The sequence below is a fragment of the Oncorhynchus keta genome, chromosome 28, assembly GCF_023373465.1.
Source record: "Oncorhynchus keta strain PuntledgeMale-10-30-2019 chromosome 28, Oket_V2, whole genome shotgun sequence".
Classification (NCBI taxonomy): Eukaryota; Metazoa; Chordata; class Actinopteri; order Salmoniformes; family Salmonidae; genus Oncorhynchus; species Oncorhynchus keta.
Genome location: NC_068448.1, coordinates 1494353 through 1509548, shown reverse-complemented (window position 1 = coordinate 1509548; position 15196 = coordinate 1494353). Strand labels below are relative to the sequence as shown.

Sequence of the window (15196 nt, the reverse complement as noted above, 5' to 3'; positions counted from 1 at the left end):
GGGGAGGGGGCGTTCATGCAGGAACCAATGAGGTTGCGGGGAGGGGGGCGTTCATGCAGGAACCAATGAGGTTGCGGGGAGGGGGGGCATTCCGTGCAGATGCAGGAATGCCCTGAATTGCAAGCTGCAGTTGCACACTATTGACAAAAGGGGGGCGCTTCGTTCAGTAGCACTTTGAAGGTTTGACATTAGAGATTTGCATTTTTTTTTTCATGGATTTAAGAAGAAGAAAAATATGCAAATCTCTCATGTAAAAGCCTACAAAGTTGCCTGCCATTATGTCAGATTGTGACATGCGAGGTCAAATACATTTTACCTGACCAAATTATTACATGGCCTGCAAAAAAAAATGTGCAAACGGGTCTTTCTGTTTTTGTCTGTCATAATATTTGACAGCTCCACTGAGACGGGCAGTGAATCGACCAGCCGGCACCGATGTAAATAAAGGACGTCATTGTACCGACTGACCCTCGATGACCGACAGTCGGACACACGAACACCAACACAGACTGACAGGGACACCGCAAACTGCCTGCATGCACTGATGCACTGAATAATCATGTGTAATTGCAGATAAATATCCCGGATCGCTTGCAAACATAACACAGAGAATATAACCGAAAGAGTCATATTTAGTTAGTGCCAGCTGATAGTGGTGTTGGTGAAGGTGGTTAGCCAATGTAAACGCGATTAGCTTTGGGACCAGCCTCAATGAACAGTTTAGACAGCATATGGACGTTTGCAATAAAACACTCGTTATTGTGCAAATCATAAATATCTTACCTTCCTCACGTTCAAGTTACGTTTTCTGGTGTAATGAGTTCCTAGCTACTGAGTGAAGGAAGGTGTGTTAGTTCAGCTCCAAAATTATATTTGCAAAATGGCTTCATTTTGTGTAGTTGGGCGGTGCTTGATAGTTGTTTCGACTGTATGATTGGTGTATGCAACGCACACACTCTTTCTCCGGGAATATGATTGGACGACAGTTAATCATTAAAGTTCATTTACGCAGGACAGGACATCCATACGAATGGGATTTTATTTTTTAAGTATTGTAAAACTGTTACGTTATTCTTCTTTCTCTGTCGATGTCGGGTACTACAACACGTTACCATTACACTGTTATACAGGGTACTACAACACGTTACTGTTACACTGTTATACAGGGTACTACAACACGTTACTATTACACTGTTATACAGGGTACTACAACACGTTACTATTACACTGTTATACAGGGTACTACAACACGTTACTATTACACTGTTATACAGGGTACTACAACACGTTACTATTACACTGTTATACAGGGTACTACAACACGTTACTATTACACTGTTATACAGGGTACTACAACACGTTACTGTTACACTGTTATACAGGGTACTACAACACGTTACTATTACACTGTTATACAGGGTACTACAACACGTTACTATTACACTGTTATACAGGGTACTACAACACGCTACTATTACACTGTTATACAGGGTACTACAACACGTTACTATTACACTGTTATACAGGGTACTACAACACGCTACTATTACACTGTTATACAGGGTACTACAACACGTTACTATTACACTGTTATACAGGGTACTACAACACGCTACTATTACACTGTTATACAGGGTACTACAACACGCTACTATTACACTGTTATACAGGGTGCTACAACACGCTACTATTACACTGTTATACAGGGTACTACAACACGTTACTATTACACTGTTATACAGGGTACTACAACACGTTACTGTTACACTGTTATACAGGGTACTACAACACGTTACTATTACACTGTTATACAGGGTACTACAACACGTTACTATTACACTGTTATACAGGGTACTACAACACGCTACTATTACAGTTATACAGGGTACTACAACACGTTACTATTACACTGTTATACAGGGTACTACAACACGCTACTATTACACTGTTATACAGGGTACTACAACACGTTACTATTACACTGTTATACAGGGTACTACAACACGCTACTATTACACTGTTATACAGGGTACTACAACACGTTACTATTACACTGTTATACAGGGTACTACAACACGTTACTATTACACTGTTATACAGGGTACTACAACACGTTACTATTACACTGTTATACAGGGTACTACAACACGTTACCATTACACTGTTATACAGGGTACTACAACACGTTACCGTTACACTGTTATACAGGTACTACAACACGTTACTATTACACTGTTATACAGGGTACTACAACACGTTACTATTACACTGTTATACAGGGTACTACAACACGTTACTGTTACACTGTTATACAGGGTACTACAACACGTTACTATTACACTGTTATACAGGGTACTACAACACGTTACTATTACACTGTTATACAGGGTACTACAACACGCTACTATTACACTGTTATACAGGGTACTACAACACGCTACTATTACACTGTTATACAGGGTACTACAACACGTTACTATTACACTGTTATACAGGGTACTACAACACGCTACTATTACACTGTTATACAGGGTACTACAACACACTACTATTACACTGTTATACAGGGTACTACAACACGTTACTATTACACTGTTATACAGGGTACTACAACACGTTACTATTACACTGTTATACAGGGTACTACAACACGTTACTATTACACTGTTATACAGGGTACTACAACACGTTACTATTACACTGTTATACAGGGTACTACAACACGTTACTATTACACTGTTATACAGGGTACTACAACACGCTACTATTACAATGTTATACAGGGTACTACAACACGTTACTATTACACTGTTATACAGGGTACTACAACACACTACTATTACACTGTTATACAGGGTACTACAACACGTTACTATTACACTGTTATACAGGGTACTACAACACGTTACTATTACACTGTTATACAGGGTACTACAACACGTTACTATTACACTGTTATACAGGGTACTACAACACGCTACTATTACACTGTTATACAGGGTACTACAACACGCTACTATTACACTGTTATACAGGGTACTACAACACGCTACTATTACACTGTTATACAGGGTACTACAACACGTTACTATTACACTGTTATACAGGGTACTACAACACGCTACTATTACACTGTTATACAGGGTACTACAACACGCTACTATTACACTGTTATACAGGGTACTACAACACGTTACTATTACACTGTTATACAGGGTACTACAACACGTTACTATTACACTGTTATACAGGGTACTACAACACGCTACTATTACACTGTTATACAGGGTACTACAACACGCTACTATTACACTGTTATACAGGGTACTACAACACGTTACTATTACACTGTTATACAGGGTACTACAACACGTTACTATTACACTGTTATACAGGGTACTACAACACGCTACTATTACACTGTTATACAGGGTACTACAACACGTTACTATTACACTGTTATACAGGGTACTACAACACGTTACTATTACACTGTTATACAGGGTACTACAACACGTTACTATTACACTGTTATACAGGGTACTACAACACGTTACTATTACACTGTTATACAGGGTACTACAACACGTTACTATTACACTGTTATACAGGGTACTACAACACGTTACTATTACACTGTTATACAGGGTACTACAACACGTTACTATTACACTGTTATACAGGGTACTACAACACGTTACTATTACACTGTTATACAGGGTACTACAACACGCTACTATTACACTGTTATACAGGGTACTACAACACACTACTATTACACTGTTATACAGGGTACTACAACACGTTACTATTACACTGTTATACAGGGTACTACAACACGTTACTATTACACTGTTATACAGGGTACTACAACACGTTACTATTACACTGTTATACAGGGTACTACAACACGTTACTATTACACTGTTATACAGGGTACTACAACACGCTACTATTACACTGTTATACAGGGTACTACAACACGCTACTATTACACTGTTATACAGGGTACTACAACACGCTACTATTACACTGTTATACAGGGTACTACAACACGTTACTATTACACTGTTATACAGGGTACTACAACACGCTACTATTACACTGTTATACAGGGTACTACAACACGCTACTATTACACTGTTATACAGGGTACTACAACACGTTACTATTACACTGTTATACAGGGTACTACAACACGTTACTATTACACTGTTATACAGGGTACTACAACACGCTACTATTACACTGTTATACAGGGTACTACAACACGCTACTATTACACTGTTATACAGGGTACTACAACACGTTACTATTACACTGTTATACAGGGTACTACAACACGTTACTATTACACTGTTATACAGGGTACTACAACACGCTACTATTACACTGTTATACAGGGTACTACAACACGTTACTATTACACTGTTATACAGGGTACTACAACAAGCTACTATTACACTGTTATACAGGGTACTACAACACGCTACTATTACACTGTTATACAGGGTACTACAACACGTTACTATTACACTGTTATACAGGGTACTACAACACGTTACTATTACACTGTTATACAGGGTACTACAACACGTTACTATTACACTGTTATACAGGGTACTACAACACGTTACTATTACACTGTTATACAGGGTACTACAACACGCTACTATTACACTGTTATACAGGGTACTACAACACGTTACTATTACACTGTTATACAGGGTACTACAACACGTTACTATTACACTGTTATACAGGGTACTACAACACGTTACTATTACACTGTTATACAGGGTACTACAACACGCTACTATTACACTGTTATACAGGGTACTACAACACGTTACTATGACACTGTTATACAGGGTACTAGAACACACTACTATTACACTGTTATACAGGGTACTACAACACGCTACTATTACACTGTTATACAGGGTACTACAACACGTTACTATTACACTGTTATACAGGGTACTACAACAGGCTACTATTACACTGTTATACAGGGTACTACAACACGCTACTATTACACTGTTATACAGGGTACTACAACACGCTACTATTACACTGTTATACAGGGTACTACAACACGCTACTATTACACTGTTATACAGGGTACTACAACACGTTACTATTACACTGTTATACAGGGTACTACAACACGTTACTATTACACTGTTATACAGGGTACTACAACACGTTACTATTACACTGTTATACAGGGTACTACAACACGCTACTATTACACTGTTATACAGGGTACTACAACACGTTACTGTTACACTGTTATACAGGGTACTACAACACGTTACTATTACACTGTTATACAGGGTACTACAACACGTTACTGTTACACTGTTATACAGGGTACTACAACACGCTACTATTACACTGTTATACAGGGTACTACAACACGTTACTATGACACTGTTATACAGGGTACTAGAACAAGCTACTATTACACTGTTATACAGGGTACTACAACACGCTACTATTACACTGTTATACAGGGTACTACAACACGTTACTATTACACTGTTATACAGGGTACTAGAACAAGCTACTATTACACTGTTATACAGGGTACTACAACACGCTACTATTACACTGTTATACAGGGTACTACAACACGTTACTATTACACTGTTATACAGGGTACTACAACACGTTACTATTACAATATAATACAGGGTACTACAACACGTTACCATTACACTGTTATACAGGTTGCTACAACACGTTACTATTACACTGTTATACAGGGTACTACAACACGTTACTATTACACTGTTATTACACTGGGTACTACAACACGCTACTATTACACTGTTATACAGGGTACTACAACACGCTACTATTACACTGTTATACAGGGTACTACAACACGTTACTATTACACTGTTATACAGGGTACTACAACACGTTATTACACTGTTATACAGGGTACTACAACACGTTACTATTACACTGTTATACAGGGTACTACAACACGTTACTATTACACTGTTATACAGGGTACTACAACACGTTACTATTACACTGTTATACAGGGTACTACAACACGCTACTATTACACTGTTATACAGGGTACTACAACACGTTACTATTACACTGTTATACAGGGTACTACAACACGCTACTATTACACTGTTATACAGGGTACTACAACACGTTACTATTACACTGTTATACAGGGTACTACAACACGTTACTATTACACTGTTATACAGGGTACTACAACGTTACTATTACACTGTTATACAGGGTACTACAACACGCTACTATTACACTGTTATACAGGGTACTACAACACGTTACTATTACACTGTTATACAGGGTACTACAACACGTTACTATTACACTGTTATACAGGGTACTACAACACGTTACTATTACACTGTTATACAGGGTACTACAACACGTTACTGTTACACTGTTATACAGGGTACTACAACACGTTACTATTACACTGTTATACAGGGTACTACAACACGTTACTGTTACACTGTTATACAGGGTACTACAACACGTTACTATTACACTGTTATACAGGGTACTACAACACGTTACTATTACACTGTTATACAGGGTACTACAACACGTTACTGTTACACTGTTATACAGGGTACTACAACACGTTACTGTTACACTGTTATACAGGGTACTACAACACGTTACTATTACACTGTTATACAGGGTACTACAACACGTTACTGTTACACTGTTATACAGGGTACTACAACACGTTACTATTACACTGTTATACAGGGTACTACAACACGTTACTATTACACTGTTATACAGGGTACTACAACACGTTACTATTACACTGTTATACAGGGTACTACAACACGTTACTATGACACTGTTATACAGGGTACTAGAACACGTTACTATTACACTGTTATACAGGGTACTACAACACGTTACTATTACACTGTTATACAGGGTACTACAACACGCTACTATTACACTGTTATACAGGGTACTACAACACGCTACTATTACACTGTTATACAGGGTACTACAACACGCTACTATTACACTGTTATACAGGGTACTACAACACGCTACTATTACAGTGTTATACAGGGTACTACAACACGTTACTATTACAGTGTTATCTATTACACTGTTATACAGGGTACTATTACACTGTTATCTATTACACTGTTATTACATGTTTTTACACTGTACTTTGTATTAGAATACCAAATATTACATATTATATACATATTACACTGTTTTACAATATATGGTATTAACATTCCTACTCGCCAATCCAATCAGTAGGGCTCTGGTGTGAATATACCACGACATGATAGGACCGCTAACTGATAGCCATTGTCTGCAACCATTCCTCTGTATAGAAACATGCAGACAACACAACTCGCATTCACGACAGATAAATAAAATACAAATCAAGCCTGAATACCCTAAAAATACCTTTTATTTTGAAAAGCCTTAAGAAAAAAAAAATACTAAGATGTCGTATTGTACAAAAAAAAATAACAGATCACCCCCCCTCAACATTTCAGACAGCCAGGTAAAAACAGAGTACAATACTGAAGTTTATTTTTCTCAGGCATTATTTACTTTTAGTAGCAGATCTTAAAATCAAACATTTTTAGCTATGCAACAGTAGTAAAAGCAGAGGACAGAACAGTAACAATACACTATTAAAGGAAACACAATAGTGATCAATGTTCCTTCGGCAATTGAGCAAATTTCAGGTCTTTTGAGCACAAACTTGAACATTGTGAAAATTCTGTGCAACATCTGGCGCGCGTTTACTGTGAACACTGAGGCTGTACCTGCTTTACTGTGAACACTGAGGCTGTACCTGCTTTACTGTGAACACTGAGGCTGTACCTGCTTTACTGTGAACACTGAGGCTGTACCTGCTTTACTGTGAACACTGAGGCTGTACCTGCTTTACTGTGAACACTGAGGCTGTACCTGCTTTACTGTGAACACTGAGGCTGTACCTGCTTTACTGTGAACACTGAGTCTGTACCTGCTTTACTGTGAACACTGAGTCTGTACCTGCTTTACTGTGAACACTGAGGCTGTACCTGCTTTACTGTGAACACTGAGGCTGTACCTGCTTTACTGTGAACACTGAGGCTGTACCTGCTTTACTGTGAACACTGAGGCTGTACCTGCTTTACTGTGAACACTGAGGCTGTACCTGCTTTACTGTGAACACTGAGGCTGTACCTGCTTTACTGTGAACACTGAGGCTGTACCTGCTTTACTGTGAACACTGAGGCTGTACCTGCTTTAAGTTACAGTTTTACTGTGAACACTGAGGCTGTACCTGCTTTAAGTTACAGTTTTACTGTGAACACTGAGGCTGTACCTGCTTTAAGTTACAGTTTTACTGCGAACACTGAGGCTGTACCTGCTTTCAGTCACAGTTTTAACAGTGGCCAAGTAAGCTGCTCTGGATATTTGATCATAACGTAGGGTCTACCAGAGTAGCCTACCATAAAAAACAATGGAGAAAATGCATCCCATAGCATTTTAACATGGAAATAGCCCTTCTATCGTTCAACCTACAGTAGCAGTCAATGTGTGGTGTTCAATGCAGGCGTACGTTCCACGAGACTGTTGAAACAAACGTGCAGGGATTGACAACCTGTTCATCCACTTGTCCTTTAGACAAGGAGGTGACTGAACACGTTGTTGTGTTGTTTGATGCAAGAAACCACTTGACAAAATAAAATGCATTGTTATTCTCATAGCATTATTACAGCGAATCAGACAAATTATTGCTACCCTTCCGTTTATTTGCTTACTGAGCTTATTCAAGCACGTCTCAAAATACATCACTGCCTCTTTAAGACCGAATATAGGGATACTGCAGCTCTGATTGGTTATGGCGCATCGGTCGGTGTAGAGTATGGGCCTGTGTCGTGCCTGTCAATACAATAGATTCCTACTCCAACTCTCTCTGCCTACAAGAACATCTCTTGGTTTTCTTTCAGTGTGGTTGCATTGAAAATGGCTAATATTGCGTTGATTCAATCCTAATTCGCACAGTAAAGCGAAACGCGGATAGTGTTAACTAAAAGGGAAAACTAGACCGTTCGATCTCGTACATCTCTGCGCGGGCTGAAGTCCCAGGGAGCCGTGCGCCCACGCAGTTTATAGGGAACATTGATAATAATAACATAATATTAACAGTAACGGAGTAAATAGGAAACGGAAATCAACTTTAATGGCAGGTTTCCCCAGACACAGATTAAAGTTAGGTTTAGTTTAGTACTAAAAAATTTGCTCAATGGAAAATCTCCATTGAAATAGCGCTTTAGTCCAGGACTAGGATTCATCTGTGTCTGGGGAAATTCTCTAAATATCAAATCGCTTTTAAATAAAGCCACTGTAGACTATTGATTACTTCTACTGTCATCTCTGTAGATCAAGTATCAATCTCTCAAAAGTCCTCTCTCTTCATCACCCCCTCCACACACAAAAAAGACTAAAACATGAAAATGAAATCTTCATCTACGTATATTAAAATGCTAAAATATAAAATAGTTTGTAGATCTTTCTTTAATTCTAAACAGCTGTTGGGTCTAATGACCACAGAGATCTGAGAACTACAGTTAGGTTCTAATGTATTGGCACACGTTAAAATAATTCACCATTTCTAAAAAAATAAGTTGACATTGAAAAAAAAAAAACTGTGCGTTCGCACGTATATTAGTTTGATTAACAACTGCACAGGACCAAGAAAATAAAAGTCACTTCAAAGTCAGAAAATGGCCTGGACTAAAGTATTCCAAATTCAAATTCATTTAGTTGGAGGCAGGTGATTATCTTTATATCTTTAAACGTCACATGAAGTACAAAATATACAATATTCACAAACTATTTTGGATGGGAAGCTTCCTCTATATAGTAACCTGAAGGTAGTGGACAGGACAGCAGCTTCCTCTATATAGTAACCGGAAGGTAGTGGACAGGTGTTACAGCTTCCTCTATATAGTAACCTGAAGGTAGTGGACAGGACAGCAGCTTCCTCTATATAGTAACCTGAAGGTAGTGGGCAGGTGATACAGCTTCCTCTATATAGTAACCTGAAGGTAGTGGGCAGGTGATACAGCTTCCTCTATATATTAACCTGAAGGTAGTGGACAGGACAGCAGCTTCCTCTATATATTAACCTGAAGGTAGTGGACAGGTGATACAGCTTCCTCTATATAGTAACCTGAAGGTAGTGGACAGGTGATACAGCTTCCTCTATATAGTAACCTGGAGGTAGTGGACAGGACAGCAGCTTCCTCTATATAGTAACCTGAAGGTAGTGGACAGGACAGCAGTTTCCTCTATATAGTAACCTTAAGGTAGTGGACAGGTGATACAGCTTCCTCTATATAGTAACCTGAAGGTAGTGGACAGGACAGCAGCTTCCTCTATATAGTAACCTGAAGGTAGTGGACAGGTGATACAGCTTCCTCTATATATTAACCTGAAGGTAGTGGACAGGACAGCAGCTTCCTCTATATAGTAACCTGAAGGTAGTGGACAGGTGATACAGCTTCCTCTATATAGTAACCTGAAGGTAGTGGACAGGACAGCAGCTTCCTCTATATAGTAACCTGAAGGTAGTGGACAGGTGATACAGCTTCCTCTATATAGTAACCTGAAGGTAGTGGACAGGACAGCAGCTTCCTCTATATAGTAACCTGAAGGTAGTGGACAGGTGATACAGCTTCCACTATATAGTAACCTGAAGGTAGTGGACAGGTGATACAGCTTCCTCTATATAGTAACCTGAAGGTAGTGGACAGGACAGCAGCTTCCTCTATATAGTAACCTGAAGGTAGTGGACAGGTGATACAGCTTCCTCTATATATTAACCTGAAGGTAGTGGACAGGACAGCAGCTTCCTCTATATAGTAACCTGAAGGTAGTGGACAGGTGATACAGCTTCCTCTATATATTAACCTGAAGGTAGTGGACAGGACAGCAGCTTCCTCTATATAGTAACCTGAAGGTAGTGGACAGGTGATACAGCTTCCTCTATATAGTAACCTGAAGGTAGTGGACAGGTGATACAGCTTCCTCTATATAGTAACCTGAAGGTAGTGGACAGGTGATACAGCTTCCTCTATATAGTAACCTGAAGGTAGTGGACAGGTGATACAGCTTCCTCTATATAGTAACCTGAAGGCAGTGGGCAGGACAGCAGCTTCCTCTATATAGTAACCTGAAGGTAGTGGACAGGACAGCAGCTTCCTCTATATAGTAACCTGAAGGTAGTGGACAGGTGATACAGCTTCCTCTATATAGTAACCTGAAGGTAGTGGACAGGACAGCAGCTTCCTCTATATAGTAACCTGAAGGTAGTGGACAGGACAGCAGCTTCCTCTATATAGTAACCTGAAGGTAGTGGACAGGTGATACAGCTTCCTCTATATAGTAACCTGAAGGTAGTGGACAGGACAGCAGCTTCCTCTATATAGTAACCTGAAGGTAGTGGGCAGGTGATACAGCTTCCTCTATATAGTAACCTGAAGGTAGTGGACAGGTGATACAGCTTCCTCTATATATTAACCTGAAGGTAGTGGACAGGACAGCAGCTTCCTCTATATAGTAACCTGAAGGTAGTGGACAGGTGATACAGCTTCCTCTATATAGTAACCTGAAGGTAGTGGACAGGTGATACAGCTTCCTCTATATAGTAACCTGAAGGTAGTGGACAGGTGATACAGCTTCCTCTATATAGTAACCTGAAGGTAGTGGACAGGACAGCAGCTTCCTCTATATAGTAACCTGAAGGTAGTGGACAGGTGATACAGCTTCCTCTATATAGTAACCTGAAGGTAGTGGACAGGTGATACAGCTTCCACTATATAGTAACCTGAAGGTAGTGGACAGGTGATACAGCTTCCTCTATATAGTAACCTGAAGGTAGTGGACAGGTGATACAGCTTCCTCTATATAGTAACCTGAAGGCAGTGGGCAGGACAGCAGCTTCCTCTATATAGTAACCTGAAGGTAGTGGACAGGACAGCAGCTTCCTCTATATAGTAACCTGAAGGTAGTGGACAGGTGATACAGCTTCCTCTATATAGTAACCTGAAGGTAGTGGACAGAACAGCAGCTTCCTCTATATAGTAACCTGAAGGTAGTGGACAGGACAGCAGCTTCCTCTATATAGTAACCTGAAGGTAGTGGACAGGTGATACAGCTTCCTCTATATATTAACCTGAAGGTAGTGGACAGGACAGCAGCTTCCTCTATATAGTAACCTGAAGGTAGTGGACAGGTGATACAGCTTCCTCTATATAGTAACCTGAAGGTAGTGGACAGGTGATACGGCTTCCTCTATATAGTAACCTGAAGGCAGTGGACAGGACAGCAGCTTCCTCTATATAGTAACCTGAAGGTAGTGGGCAGGTGATACAGCTTCCTCTATATAGTAACCTGAAGGTAGTGGGCAGGTGATACAGCTTCCTCTATATATTAACCTGAAGGTAGTGGACAGGACAGCAGCTTCCTCTATATATTAACCTGAAGGTAGTGGACAGGTGATACAGCTTCCTCTATATAGTAACCTGAAGGTAGTGGACAGGTGATACAGCTTCCTCTATATATTAACCTGAAGGTAGTGGACAGGTGATACAGCTTCCTCTATATAGTAACCTGAAGGTAGTGGACAGGTGATACAGCTTCCTCTATATAGTAACCTGAAGGTAGTGGACAGGTGATACAGCTTCCTCTATATATTAACCTGAAGGCAGAGGACAGGTGAAACTAACAGCTTCCTGTCTAGTTACCTGAAGGCAGAGGACAGGTGAAACTAACAGCTTCCTGTCTAGTTACCTGAAGGCAGAGGACAGGTGAAACTAACAGCTTCCTGTCTAGTTACCTGAAGGCAGAGGACAGGTGAAACTAACAGCTTCCTGTCTATAGTTACCTGAAGGCAGAGGACAGGTGAAACTAACAGCTTCCTGTCTATAGTTACCTGAAGGCAGAGGACAGGTGAAACTAACAGCTTCCTGTCTATAGTTACCTGAAGGCAGAGGACAGGTGAAACTAACAGCTTCCTGTCTATGGTGACATAAAGGCAGTGGACAGGTGAAACTAACAGCTTCCTGTCTATAGTTACCTGAAGGCAGAGGACAGGTGAAACTAACAGCTTCCTGTCTATAGTTACCTGAAGGCAGAGGACAGGTGAAACTAACAGCTTCCTGTCTATAGTTACCTGAAGGCAGAGGACAGGTGAAACTAACAGCTTCCTGTCTAGTTACCTGAAGGCAGAGGACAGGTGAAACTAACAGCTTCCTGTCTATAGTTACCTGAAGGCAGAGGACAGGTGATAACTAACAGCTTCCTGTCTATTGTTACCTGAAGGCAGAGGACAGGTGAAACTAACAGCTTCCTGTCTATAGTTACCTGAAGGCAGAGGACAGGTGATAACTAACAGCTTCCTGTCTATAGTTACCTGAAGGCAGAGGACAGGTGAAACTAACAGCTTCCTGTCTAGTTACCTGAAGGCAGAGGACAGGTGAAACTAACAGCTTCCTGTCTATAGTTACCTGAAGGCAGAGGACAGGTGATAAACTAACAGCTTCCTGTCTATAGTTACCTGAAGGCAGAGGACAGGTGATAAACTAACAGCTTCCTGTCTATAGTTACCTGAAGGCAGAGGACAGGTGAAACTAACAGCTTCCTGTCTATAGTTACCTGAAGGCAGAGGACAGGTGAAACTAACAGCTTCCTGTCTATAGTTACCTGAAGGCAGAGGACAGGTGAAACTAACAGCTTCCTGTCTAGTTACCTGAAGGCAGAGGACAGGTGAAACTAACAGCTTCCTGTCTATAGTTACCTGAAGGCAGAGGACAGGTGAAACTAACAGCTTCCTGTCTATTGTTACCTGAAGGCAGAGGACAGGTGAAACTAACAGCTTCCTGTCTAGTTACCTGAAGGCAGAGGACAGGTGAAACTAACAGCTTCCTGTCTATAGTTACCTGAAGGCAGAGGACAGGTGAAAATTAACAGCTTCCTGTCTATAGTTACCTGAAGGCAGAGGACAGGTGAAACTAACAGCTTCCTGTCTAGTTACCTGAAGGCAGAGGACAGGTGAAACTAACAGCTTCCTGTCTATAGTTACCTGAAGGCAGAGGACAGGTGAAACTAACAGCTTCCTGTCTATTGTTACCTGAAGGCAGAGGACAGGTGAAACTAACAGCTTCCTGTCTAGTTACCTGAAGGCAGAGGACAGGTGAAACTAACAGCTTCCTGTCTATAGTTACCTGAAGGCAGAGGACAGGTGAAACTAACAGCTTCCTGTCTATAGTTACCTGAAGGCAGAGGACAGGTGAAACTAACAGCTTCCTGTCTAGTTACCTGAAGGCAGAGGACAGGTGAAACTAACAGCTTCCTGTCTATAGTTACCTGAAGGCAGAGGACAGGTGAAACTAACAGCTTCCTGTCTAGTTACCTGAAGGCAGAGGACAGGTGATAACTAACAGCTTCCTGTCTATAGTTACCTGAAGGCAGAGGACAGGTGATAACTAACAGCTTCCTGTCTATTGTTACCTGAAGGCAGAGGACAGGTGAAACTAACAGCTTCCTGTCTAGTTACCTGAAGGCAGAGGACAGGTGAAACTAACAGCTTCCTGTCTATAGTTACCTGAAGGCAGAGGACAGGTGATAAACTAACAGCTTCCTGTCTAGTTACCTGAAGGCAGAGGACAGGTGAAACTAACAGCTTCCTGTCTATAGTTACCTGAAGGCAGAGGACAGGTGATAACTAACCGCTTCCTGTCTATGGTGACATAAAGGCAGTGGACAGGAGAAACTTTAAATTAAGGCCAGCTGGGTTGACCTGGGTTGACCAGGAGAGGAAGCCACAGTCGAAGCTACTTTCTCAATTCCTCCTCTAGGCCTCATGGCACAGTTCCACATCAACACAACACTGTCCACAGTATCTTTCCCAGCCCACTTGGCTCCTTCAACCGAAGGCATTAGTGAAGTTCCGACAGGATTGGATACATGTAAAAACATAGCCACATTTCCACCTCGGCCATCAGGGTTGTATTCATTAATAAACACCGTAAAAAAACTGCAGTAGAAGATTGGGAAGAAAAAAAAAAAGAAAAGCATTTCTTATTGTAAAAGTTCAGGTAGATCCCTCCCGGTTTCAGTGTGTTTTGTTCCGTTCGGTGAC

At 40.7% G+C, this 15196-nt stretch overlaps 1 protein-coding gene and 4 long non-coding RNA genes across 36 annotated transcripts in view; 2 read left to right on the top strand and 3 right to left on the bottom strand.

Annotated features, from left to right (window-relative positions):
• rbm10 (RNA binding motif protein 10) overlaps positions 1 to 825 on the bottom strand; it is a 120927-nt gene extending 120102 nt beyond the window's left edge. Inside the window, exon 1 of the mRNA XM_052484161.1 lies at positions 784 to 825. The gene's annotated coding sequence lies outside the window, so the exon portion shown is untranslated. The remainder of the gene's footprint in view (positions 1 to 783) is intronic.
• Positions 826 to 7441: 6616 nt separating this feature from the next.
• On the bottom strand, positions 7442 to 9870 carry LOC127913066 (uncharacterized). 5 transcript variants are annotated; one of them, XR_008084474.1, is made up of 3 exons: positions 8330 to 9870; positions 8056 to 8258; positions 7442 to 7997 (listed from the first exon to the last, which is right to left on the bottom strand). It is a non-coding gene; the product is annotated as an uncharacterized LOC127913066 (long non-coding RNA). The 5 variants fall into 5 exon arrangements; XR_008084475.1 differs by having other exon boundaries at positions 8372 to 9870; XR_008084472.1 differs by having other exon boundaries at positions 8056 to 8371; positions 8414 to 9870.
• Positions 9871 to 9885: 15 nt separating this feature from the next.
• LOC127913067 (uncharacterized) lies at positions 9886 to 12795 on the top strand. Of its 16 annotated transcripts, XR_008084490.1 has the most exons (11): positions 9905 to 10013; positions 10362 to 10492; positions 10536 to 10666; positions 10710 to 11069; positions 11245 to 11493; positions 11625 to 11756; positions 11800 to 11898; positions 12203 to 12333; positions 12465 to 12595; positions 12684 to 12716; positions 12761 to 12795. It is a non-coding gene; the product is annotated as an uncharacterized LOC127913067 (long non-coding RNA). The 16 variants fall into 16 exon arrangements; XR_008084481.1 differs by lacking the exon at positions 12761 to 12795 and having other exon boundaries at positions 9906 to 10013; positions 12640 to 12744; XR_008084480.1 differs by having other exon boundaries at positions 9908 to 10013; positions 12465 to 12716.
• LOC127913068 (uncharacterized) lies at positions 10151 to 12755 on the bottom strand. Of its 12 annotated transcripts, none has more exons than XR_008084497.1 (4): positions 12492 to 12609; positions 11619 to 11969; positions 11009 to 11184; positions 10151 to 10269 (listed from the first exon to the last, which is right to left on the bottom strand). It is a non-coding gene; the product is annotated as an uncharacterized LOC127913068 (long non-coding RNA). The 12 variants fall into 12 exon arrangements; XR_008084501.1 differs by having other exon boundaries at positions 11053 to 11184; XR_008084499.1 differs by lacking the exon at positions 10151 to 10269 and having other exon boundaries at positions 11035 to 11184; positions 11707 to 11969.
• Positions 12796 to 13101: 306 nt separating the features above from the next.
• LOC127913069 (uncharacterized) lies at positions 13102 to 14670 on the top strand. Of its 2 annotated transcripts, none has more exons than XR_008084505.1 (3): positions 13102 to 13485; positions 13870 to 13917; positions 14155 to 14670. It is a non-coding gene; the product is annotated as an uncharacterized LOC127913069 (long non-coding RNA). The 2 variants fall into 2 exon arrangements; XR_008084504.1 differs by having other exon boundaries at positions 14107 to 14670.
• The last annotated feature ends 526 nt before the right edge of the window (positions 14671 to 15196 follow it).